The sequence below is a fragment of the Lathyrus oleraceus genome, chromosome 6 (genome assembly GCF_024323335.1).
Source record: "Lathyrus oleraceus cultivar Zhongwan6 chromosome 6, CAAS_Psat_ZW6_1.0, whole genome shotgun sequence".
NCBI classification, from domain to species: domain Eukaryota; kingdom Viridiplantae; phylum Streptophyta; class Magnoliopsida; order Fabales; family Fabaceae; genus Lathyrus; species Lathyrus oleraceus.
In genome coordinates this window covers 442,777,276-442,789,080 of record NC_066584.1, presented here as the reverse complement: position 1 = coordinate 442,789,080, position 11,805 = coordinate 442,777,276, and positions in this window count along the sequence as shown.

The window sequence follows — 11,805 nt, the reverse complement described above, 5'->3', positions numbered from 1 at the left end:
ACAGGGAGATGCATGATAAACATTGAGGAGGGGACCATGACCCTCAAGGTTTATGATGAAGAGCTAAAAATTGATGTTATGAATGCTATGAAGTACAAGAATGACGAGGGAACAAGTAGGTCAGTTGAGGTGCTAGACACAGTTGTAGCCCAATCTGTTAAGAGCCAAATTCCTAAATTACCTTTGAAAAGAGTTCTCAGTTTATCAACCCAAGAAATAGAGGAAAATGAGGATGAAAAAGAGAAAGAAGTGCTAACCATGTTGGAAGCACAACCTCAATGGGTGATATCCAGACCACACCGGTGGGAGGATTTAAGAGTTCCATTAGAAGCTAAGAACAAAAAGGAATCCGAGACAGGTGCAGAATTGAAGTAGTTACCTGATAATCTAAAGTATGTCTATCTAGATTCTGAGAAAAATTGTATGACAATAATAAACTTCGGGCTTAAGGAACTAAAAGGAAAGAGATTGGTATTAGTACTGAAGAAATGCAAAAGTGCTATGGGATTGATCATTGGAGATTTGAAAGGGATTAGCCCCACAGTATGCATGCATAAGATACTGATGGAGGATGAGCACAAACCAGTGGTACAACCCCAAAGAAGACTAGATCCAACAATGAAAGAGGTAGTGAGAAAGTAAGTTGTCAAACTCTTGGACGCATGTTTGATTTATATGATTTCTGAAAGTTCATGGGTAAGTCTCGTACACGTGGTTCCAAAAAAGGGAGGAACAACAATGATTCTAAATGAGAAAAATGAGTTAATCCTCACTCGCACAGTAACTGGCTGAATAATGTGTATTGATTATAGGATACTCAACACCGCAACAAGGAAAAATCCTTTTCCTCTCCCTTTTATTGATCAGATGTTAAAGAGATTTGTCGATCATGAATACTATTGTTTCCTGGATGGATACTCGGGGTACAATCAGATTGTTATTGCCCCCGAGGATCAAGAAAAGACAGCATTCACCTACCCTTGTGGTATTTTTGCATACAGAAGAATGCCACTTAGGTTGTATAATGCACCTGCTACTTTTCAGAGATGTATGATATCCATATTTGCCGACATGCTCGAAAAGCACATGGAAGTGTTTATGGACGATTTTTCTATTTTTGGTTCTTCTTTTGATAATTGTTTGACTAATTTTTCTCGTGTTTTAGAAAGGTTCCAGCAAGCTAACTTGATCCAGAACTGGGGGAAATGCCATTTCATGGTGCAAGAAGGTATAATGTTGGGTCATAAAATTTCAAACCAAGGAATAGAAGTTGATAAGGTCAACGTGGAGGTTATTGTAAACCTCCCCCCCTATGAATGAAAAGAGGATAAGGAGTTTCTTGGGACATACAGGTTTTTATCTCAAGTTTATAAGATATTTTTCAAAAATCACCAAGCCACTAACTAATTTGATGGTAAAAGCCAAGCCTTTCACTTTGATAAAAAGTGTAAGGTGGCATTTGAAACTTTGAAGAGCAATTTGGTTTCTGCATCAATAGTAGTTGCCCCACATTGGTCTCTGATCTTCTTCTGATAACTGGCTTCAACTCTCTGCAACCTCAAGCACTCACGATGTTCTGCATTCAGCAGTGCCTCCATCTCCTCATAGGATCTCTTCTTGCTCTTCAATCTAGCAACATCTTCACCCTGAATGCCTTTGAGTTGATGAGCCAAGTTCAACTTATCAGCTTTGGCTTTGTAAAGCTCCATCTGGGTATCTTGTTCCTTCTCCTTCAACCGACGATTCTCCATCAAGGCTTGCTTGTACTGCTCAGCAGGCACATTCTCAGCAAGGATCAGAGGTGGTTGCTCTTGCAAAGACTCCCTCCTATCGTAGGGCAACAACAAAGTCTCAACTCTACTCTTGACCCAATCAAGGTAATCAGGCATAGCAACTGCAAACTTCTTCCCCAGAACCGCTCCATCCTTGACACCAATGGACTTCCAAGCTCTTCCTACTTGCTCCAATCTAGCAGGGTCACTCCGCTTCTCAAAATACACACTCTCAGCCACCTCAGCATCAAGTGGTCTTCCATTCATCACAAACCCCAATTGGCGAAGAGAAAGAATTGGGTTGTAATTGATGCAACCCTTAGTCCCTATAAGTGGCACATTACGAAACTCTCCATAACTCATGATGACATTACGCACATCCATCCGGTAAGATTTCCATCTGATATCATAAGAGGTAAGAGACATAATCCTCTGAGTCCACTTATGAGTGCTCTGAGCATCCACAAAAGGTCCACTGGTTGGCAACAAGGACAAGAACCATCTGAGCAACAATGGGAGACAACATCTGATAGCTCCACCCTTACCATGCCTACTGTGAATAGCATAGTAAGTGTCAGCTAACAAAGTAGGAACTGGGTTTCCTCCAATGAAGATAGTGACTGCAGCAAAGTCCACAAAATTGGGCATACTCGGGAACAACACAATCCCATAGATCATGATAGCTAACTGAGCATGAAAAGCTTCCCAATTTCCCTTCTTAGCTTCTTCTCTAGCCATCCTCAACAGGTACTTCAAAGGTAAACCCACAACATCACCACTCGACTTCCAATTGTCACTCACTTCTCTGACACTCAGATGAAGAGCTCTGGCAACAACCCTGAAATCAACCTCCTTTGGAACATCCAAGAAAGGAACCTGGTATTTGATCGGGACATTCATCAGAATAGAATACTCTTCAAGAGTGGGCGCTAACTGATAATCCTGGAAAGTGAAGCAACGGAGCTCTGGGTCGTAAAACTGTAGAAGAGTCTGCAACGGCACTGGATCTACCACCATCTTCAACAATGTCAACAAGTCCCCATACTGATCAGCAAACACCTTCTGATTACCTCCGGTCGCAAGGTTGCTCAACTCTATCAGAGATGTCAAAGGCTCACGGTGAAAACTGTAGGAACACGTCTTCCGCTTCAGGTTTCTTGGGACATACAGGTTTTTATCTCAGGTTTATAAGATATTTTTCAAAAATCACCAAGCCACTAACTAATTTGATGGTAAAAGCCAAGCCTTTCACTTTGATAAAAAGTGTAAGGTGGCATTTGAAACTTTGAAGAGCAATTTGGTTTCTGCATCAATAGTAGTTTCCCCACATTGGTCTTTACCTTTTGAGATCATGTGTTATGCTAGTGACAATGCAGTGGGGGCTGTGTTGGGACAAAGAAGAGAAAAATTGTTACATGTGATATATTATGTTAGTCATGTTCTTAATATTGCACAAATGAATTATGCAACTATCAAAAAGGAGTTGTTATAAGTTGTTTATGCTTTTGACAAATTCAGGTCTTATTTATTAGGGTCCAAAGTCATTGTCTACATTAACCATGCTACTTTAGAATATTTGTTTGCTAAGCAGGAATCGAAGCCAAGACTCTTACGATGGATACTACTTCTTTAAGAGTTTGATCTTGAAATAAGGGATAAAAAGGAGTGTGAGAACACCATGGCGGATTACTTGTCCCGCATGTCCCCTGTTGAGGAAACAGAAGAGACACACCCTATTAAGGATGCATTTTCTAATGAGTGCATCTTGGTTTAAGACCCCAATTTTTACCCTAAGATCCCTCATGGCATCATAACATTGCTCATTGCATTTGCCTCAAGGATCATAGCATCTTGGCTCCTTAACCTTTGGGCTAGGACTTGTGAGTTGGTTTGAGACCACCAAGCATGCTTGAATTGTATATTATTGCTTTTCTTATTTTATTTACTAACCAAAAGCACAAAAATATGTCACTAATATCTTTTGTTTTGTAGCTTTAGCAATCATGTGATCCAAGGCTCCTAGGAGGGCCCTATGCTCATTGATGTGGCCAGATGAAGATGAAAGCAAGCATGAAAATGGTTCACAAAGCTATCAATCATCATATATGACTCCCAAGTATCTCAATTTGTCAATTTGATCAAGATAAACCAAAGGTCTTGAGGATGGCTTCCCAAGGAAACCCTAATTCAACTGTGCATTGATCGTGCCTTGCTCATGAAGCAACCTCAACCCATGATCAAATACAATCAAGGGATGTTCTTTCATTCATCATTTCATGCAAATTTGAGCCTATTTGAGTGTCCTCAATCATCAATTCATCAAGATTTGAAGTTTGAACTTGAGAAGTTGATCAGTCAATTCATCTGACTATTTTGAAATCCACTAAGACCTAACTTTTGATGTGTTTGTCAAATGGTGATTACTCCAAGAGAAACAATGTTCTCAATAACCATATGAACAACTTTCATGTTCATCAAAAATTGATTTGAAGCTTGGAAGGTCACCATTCATTTCAAAACATTATAGGTCATTTTGACTAAAACCCTAATTTTTTGTCAACTTCCCAAGGACCTAACTCCTTCATTTTCAAGATTTTGAGGTGGGATAAAATTCATTGAAAATTTTACGATGTCTACTTCATTTTTTATGTTGGACAAAATTTCATAATCGTAAAATAAACACATGTGATAATACAAAACATTATAGGTCACTTTGGACCAAAGTCATTGAAATGTGAAAAAGTCCAACTTTAAGTGCCCATAACTTTCTCATCAAAAATCCAAATGATGCAAAATTAAGGCCAAATTAATTATCTTGAAAATATCTACAACTTTTATGTTGAAGGTTTTGTCATTTGAGGCTTGCATCATTGAAACAGAAGGGCTTGAAGTTGGTCCATTTTCGCAAAATTCACATACACGTGTTTTGCACCTTGAACTTCATGATCAGTTTTCAATAATTTCTCAACTTCAAATGGATTTTTGTTCAACATAACAATTGTTCCTCAAGTCAATACCTTTTCAACCATTACCCACATGGCCATGTTTCAATTTGGCAAAGTGCATTTTCGAAGAGGTGAAAGTTTGTGTGCATTTATGGAAACCATATCAAAACTTTGTGCATAGGCCAATTCCATCAAATTTGCACGTCCAATTCATCTTACTTGCATCTTAACACTCAATTTCCATTGCATTTGGGCCTCCCATGCGCCTGTACAGGCCCATGCATGGAGGCCCTCATTCCACATGCACACGAGTTTGGCAAGGCTTGCATCAACTTTCACTATAAATAGAGATGCTTGGCTTCATTCATTTCCAACCTTAAGGCGCCTAACACTCTGCAGAATTGAAATCCCACCCTTCACTTCAAAGGAATTTTACTTTTCACTCTCAATTTTTCAGTTCAATTTTCAACTTCCTTGGTTGATTATTGAGCTCCAATTCCTAAGCCTAGCTACCTTGCCATCTCAAGATCACACTGCAACATAGAATTGGAAGAGATCGTGCCTTGTAGAGATGCACTTCAAAGGTTGTTGTTCAAACTTTTTCCATTCGAATCTCTCCGAATCTTGCTCATTTCTTGTGTTTGTTGGTTCCTCTGAAGTCCTCTCATAAGAGGAAATTGATCTGTGCATTTAATTTCATGAATCCATCAAGTTCAGTTTGAACTCGATAATTTTCTATCTCTGATTTCTCCTTCTATGAGAGTCTATAGTGGAAACCAATGGCACGGGGGTGATGTACATCACCCCAGCTTTCCAATGATATGAGGATCGTGTATTTTAGTGAACTTTTTAAGACCTGCAACTCTGGCCGGAGCTGGCTTGCTCGCCGGAGAAGACGGTGGTGTACACCACCGTCCCCCACGCCAGATTGCATCTGGGCCGTTGGTTGTTGTTTCCAGATTGAATCAGGGCCATGCAATGTTATGACTATTTTTAATGCTTTGTGTTTTTTGACTCTGGATCACCATGAGCGCGCGCCTGAGAGCCATCTGGTGTGCCACATCATTTAATGAATGTGATCCAACGCGCTAGGATTTTTGCAAAATTCTGATTTTCTATTTTATTTTCTTTAATTTCATTTTATTTCAAAAATTCATATCTTCTTCATTTTAAATCCAAAAAATTTGGGACTAATTGCATTATTTCTCGTTTTAATTCTAGTTTTTGAAAATGATTTTTAATATTTTTTATTTTTCCATTTAATATTTTTTGTGAATTTTCTCTTTTCTGGTTATTTTTAATTCATTTTAAATAGTTTCCAATATTCAAAAAATGCAAGAATATTTTTTTAACATCTTTGAATAATGATGAATCTATGGAAAATATTCTCACCAATTTCTTAATTGATTTGAGATTTATTTGAGATTTTAGTTCAATTATGTTATTTTTTATTCATTTTTAATTGTTTAAAAATAGTTTCTGGTTTCCAAAAATGATGAATTTTTTTGTCAAACTTTGTTTGACCTTGTTGAATTTAGGATAATCCATTTGGACTTTTCAAAGTTGATTTGAAATGGATTTGAAGTTTGACCTTTATTTGTTTATTTTAATTCAAGTATTATTTTAATTCTCAAAAATACCAAAAATATTTTTATTGTTTCTTGACTTCTAAGCTTCATCTTGCTTCTGTTTACCATTGATTGACTTTGATTCTATTCATGTTTGATCAACGTGTGTTGGATATTTCATTTGAATCCCATTTATGTACACTTCCATTTCTTCTTCTTCTTCATCTTTTTCCTTTTGATCAATGAGTTAAAGATTGGTGTTTAGCCTTGACATATGAGAGGCTTAACCTTCCTTGGTTCAAATCAAATTCATCTTGATCAAAGATCAAGTGAATTGCTTTGCATTAAGGATAGGTTGCTTCTTGGTCAAGCAAAAAACCTAAATCAATACAAGATCATTCTTCTTTTCTTTTGGCATGGCAAGTTGTAGGAGCTTGGCTTACTAGTCATGGTCTCTAACTTGTGTTTGTTGCCTATAGTTTTATTGACCGGCCTCAGATAGGTGGGACTACTACATTAGTCCATTTACGATTGCTTAACATAGCGCTAAATTTCCTTATGGCATACTAACACTAACTAATAACCACTAACTTTTAATTCAAGCCTTTAATTCTTGCAATTTACTTTAATGCAATTTAATATCTTGTTCATTAATTCATTTGCTTTTGCCCTTTGCTCACTTGAGCTCATGTTTATGTTTATGCAATTTGCTTGTTGCTCACTTGAGCACATTATTGTGTATATACTATTGTGCTTGTTTTGTTTTGATTGTGTGAACCCAATGCAAATGGACAAAGGACTTAGATTTTAGGACCTTACCTATGCTAATGGAGTTTGAAGAGAAACTAGGCATCATGCCTTTAGAGTGCTAAAAAAATGTCAAAGAGCAACTAGGCCTCATGCCTTTAGAATGCTTAGTGTTGAAGGTGAATTGAAAGGACCTAATTCTAAACTCACTCTTGTCCATTCTTTCTATTGCATTGTGGAACTTTTTGATTTGCGTGTTCTTGTGCTAGGGATTCCAAACTTGCCAAGTAGAAGAGCCATTGTCATGAGCATCCAAAGTGAAAGATACAAAAGCCAATTGGAAGATTCCTAGGAGCTTGCTTGATTGTGTGATTAATTGCTTGAGTTATTTGCTTATTGCTTGCTAATTCCAAAGGAAAGGGAACAACTTGGATCATCACTATCATCTCAAGTAGGGAACTCCAATGTGGTTTTATTTCTCTTCCTTCATCTTTGCATGTTTAGGACCTAGCCATTCTCTTCTTCCCTCCACTCTAACCCAAGCCAAACTTTTGTGCAAACATTAACATTGTTTTCAAAATTAGAAACCTAAGCATTATGCTTGTGATTTTTCAAACTTCTTTTCATAACACTTATTTCGAATTGAATTCTAAGTCAACTTTGACCTTACTTTGTAAATACTTTTCATTGGTAAATATAACTCACTCAATTGTTTTTGTGGTTTCAGTGGCCACTTCTTGCCAAAGCTTTTCATAAACATTAGCTATTAGGTTTGAGTTATCTTAGTGGATGTGTCATACCCCAAAATTTGCCCGTGGATATTACAAGGCATTTTTCAAGGCACTCCGACTTATTCTGCAAGGCACTAACCTTAAAGGGACAAAAGCCCAGCTCACAACAGGCCCAATCCAGAAAATGACCCAAACTAGCTTGCTCGCTAGGCGAGCAATTCCTTCGCCTAGCGAACACTTCGTTATGACACTCGCCCTAGCGAAGCATCAGGTCCAGTAAAAGCCCAAACTAGCTGGCTCGCTAGGCGAGCAACTCCTTCGCCTAGCGAAGCTCGCGAATAGCAGAATTTCTGGGCTTCATTCTGAGCCCATTAGGTCATCACAATCACTATAAATAGCCAAGTTTCAGTCATGAAAAGGAGAAGGAAAACGGGAGGAAGACACAGACAAAGACAGACGAAAACCCTGGCACAGAAACCCTGGAGGCTACCTTAGAGAGTTCCGAATAAAGAAACCCTGAACGCCGCTCCTCCGCTCCGAAGCTACCGCCGCCCAACTCCACCCGATACCAAAAGTGATCAGTCTCTCCAACATAGCAGCTTAGTTGCAAACAGGTTTGCGCATCACTATTGTTTTATGCTTTTAATCGGTAACCTCTATATACATAAAGCATCATGATTGAAGTTTCGAATATGTAATTTGATTTCACATGCGAATTTAAATATGCTTGAATATCATGAATGTTTGTCCATGCTATTCCTGTAATCAAATGCCATAAAAGTTCAGGTTTTCGGAGGTCATGCTGCTGTCAAACTCCAAACCCGTGGCCGCTCGCTAGCACATCGCTAAGCGAGCCTGTAGCGAGCATTCGCTGAGCCTTCGCTAGGCGAAGCAGAGGCGAACGGGACAGTGGCTGCTTTGTTTCTTTTCTATTCTGCCTTATGTCTATCTAACCAAGACTTATTATAATTCTGCATCATTTGGCCTGAGATTATGACTGTTGTGTTGTAGTGCAATTCTCAATTATACTTTACTTTGATGCTCTAACCCGTGTGCTGAATTGTGTAAAGGTTTACATATTCCCGAGGAAATGGCCGGCTAGGTATTCCACTTTATGTGTGGGATACCCTTATGGAGATTCACCCTGAATTACTCAATTGATTTTAATGTATTAATTTCATGGTGAAGGTCCACCCTAATGGCTTAATTGATCTTAATGTATTGATTTTAATATGGACCTAATTACTTAATCGACTACGGCTATCTAATTAATTGTAAAACTTTGCCTTTTAATATGCGATCTTGAACCTCTCTTTTGTTACCCTACGATTACGGTATTATGGTCATGTCCCGCGAATATGGGGATACACTTAGCAAAGACCCTTCGGTTAAATCATCATAGTCCCTCGAATGTTGCCTTTGTCCCTCGATGACCCTTCGGTGTAACCTACGGTTAAATGATGATCGCCCCTTCGAATGCTAAGGTATCCTCACAACTGTTGCCTTCAATGACCAATCGATGACCAATCGATGACCCTTCGATGACCCTTCTACATCCAAAGGATAAAACTGCTTACTTCTCAATAGTAAGGACAGTTTTACCCTCATAAGGATAGGAAATGCCCGGAAAGACCTCGGATAGGTATAACTCTTAATTGCTTATTCACAATTTAAAACTACTTTTCACACCTCACACTTTTCAAAACCTCCCTTAGAAAATCACCACTTGGCATACATTCGTACTAGAATCATTGTCAAGTTATATTTTTCTAAATAACTTTCAAAACTAAACGAGATAACCACTTTGTATACATTCATACGAGAATCATTACAAAGTTAAATTCTCTTTTTCAAAACATCTTCTGAACAATTCACCAACACTTTTCAGACAAAAATATAAGTGACCCAGCAATTAAGAGCCCATGGATAACCATGGATACAAAGGGTGCTAATACCTTCCCTTTGTATAATGTACCTCCCGAACCCAAAATCTATTGAGGTCTTTCCTGTTCTTTTCCACCTTTCCTTATTGGATAAAAGAAAAGTCGGTGGCGACTCTTGCTAACCGCGACATTGCGATTAAAAACACATTAAAGTCAGTTCACCGTATGACAGAACTGGCGACTCTGCTGGGGAGAAAAAAGAGAGGTTACCTTAAAAACAAGATCACTTATTCAAATTGTCTGATTTACTTTTAAGGGATTGCTTGGGTATTTTATGCTTGAGTGAAAGATCCTACACCCGGATCTAGTGTACCTTAGGTAAGTAGCAATAGATCATCGCGACTATCCGGCGTATACTGGAATGGTTAAAATGATGGCTACGGTTAATGTGACACTTTGGATGTCCTGATGTTCCTCATGTTTACTTGAGGAAAAATTTGGCATTCGCGTGGTGTCATCAAAGCATTAACCAGACCTTTAGAACCCTAATTGACTCATCTTAGCCATTAGAAAGTAGTGAGATAACTGACTTCGGTTCCGACTGGGGTTGGTTGAGACTCGATACTACACTCTTTGAGATTGGACTTTAGGGAAGCTTCGGTCAACCACTTGGTGTTGCACTGAAGTGGACTTAAAGGAAGGTCAATGATTTGAGATCCTTCTAGAACCCGGTTACTATTCTAGGACAGGTTGAACCAACCAAACTTCAGTGGGGAGGGTATTTACCTATATAACTCATGCAAGCCTTAAAACCTAGGAGTTATGGTTGTGTGACTTGTTTGTGCTTGTTGTTTACTTAACATCACAACATCATAACATCATGACATCATGACATTGTACTAACCATTTCAAGGACTTAGGGATTTAGCTTTGCTCTGTTAAACAGGTCATGGCTTCCAGGAAGACCATCCGGATCAAGCTTGTAGCAATCTCTCCTCAACTAAAGGATTTAGTGTTAGAGCTTCCCGATCAGGCTCAGTTCATCAAGAAACATGGTCATCTCCTCAATTTGGTTACCACTGGTTTCAAAGAAGATATGATGAGAGTTCTATTCCAGTTCTTCGATCCTAAACATCATTGCTTCACTTTCCCAGATTATCAGCTGGTACCCACATTAGAAGAATTCTCCAAGTTGCTTGGGATACCTATCCTTGATCAAATACCTTTCAGTGGTTTAGAAAAGATGCCAAAGTCTGAAGAAGTTGCCGCAGCTTTACACTTGACAAAGTCCGACATTGAAACCAATTGGGTAACAAGGAGTGGAATGGAAGGTTTACTTGCCAAATTTCTGATAAGTAAGGCCCGAGAGTTCCTAAAAGTTATGAATGTCCATGCTTTTGAAGATGTTCTAGCATTGCTAATCTATGGCTTGGTGTTATTCCCTAATCCAGACCAATTCATAGACATAAATGCTATTAAGATATTTCTCACTCATAACCCTGTACCTACCTTGCTGGGAGATATTTTGCATTCCCTCCACACTCGTACCATGAAAAAGCAAGGGACTCTCATGTGCTGCATACCTTTGTTGTCTAGGTGGTTTATTTCACACCTTCCTCAATCGGTCTTGAAGAACGAGCAGAATTTGAAATGGTCTCAAAGGATAATGTCGCTCTCCCACCCAGACATCTGGTGGTGTCCTCAGTTCAAGGAAAATGTTACCATCATTGACCGTTGTGGCGAGTTCCCTAATGTACCACTCCTAGGAATAAGAGGAGGTATTACTTATAATCCTGCTTTAGCTCTGCGACAGTTTGGTTGTGCTCGAAGAGATGGTCCACATGAAATGATCATCGAAGGCATTGTGTTCGACTATGACAACGATTCCCAAGGCCTCCGTCAAAGATTTGTACGAGCTTGGGGCATGGTGAAGAGAGGTACATTAGGACAGAAAAATTCTATTCCTATGGAACCTTATCTCAGATGGGTACGCGCCAGAGCTCATGAACTTGTCATGCCATATCTTGCAATCGGACCTCAGATTGTCGAACCTGAAGCTGAAGGAGGTGCTCCTCAGATCATTCCTTATCCAGATATGCCTACCAATGTTGAGGAACTAAAGAGATCCTGGATCCAGTTGAGAGAAGAAAGGGATACTT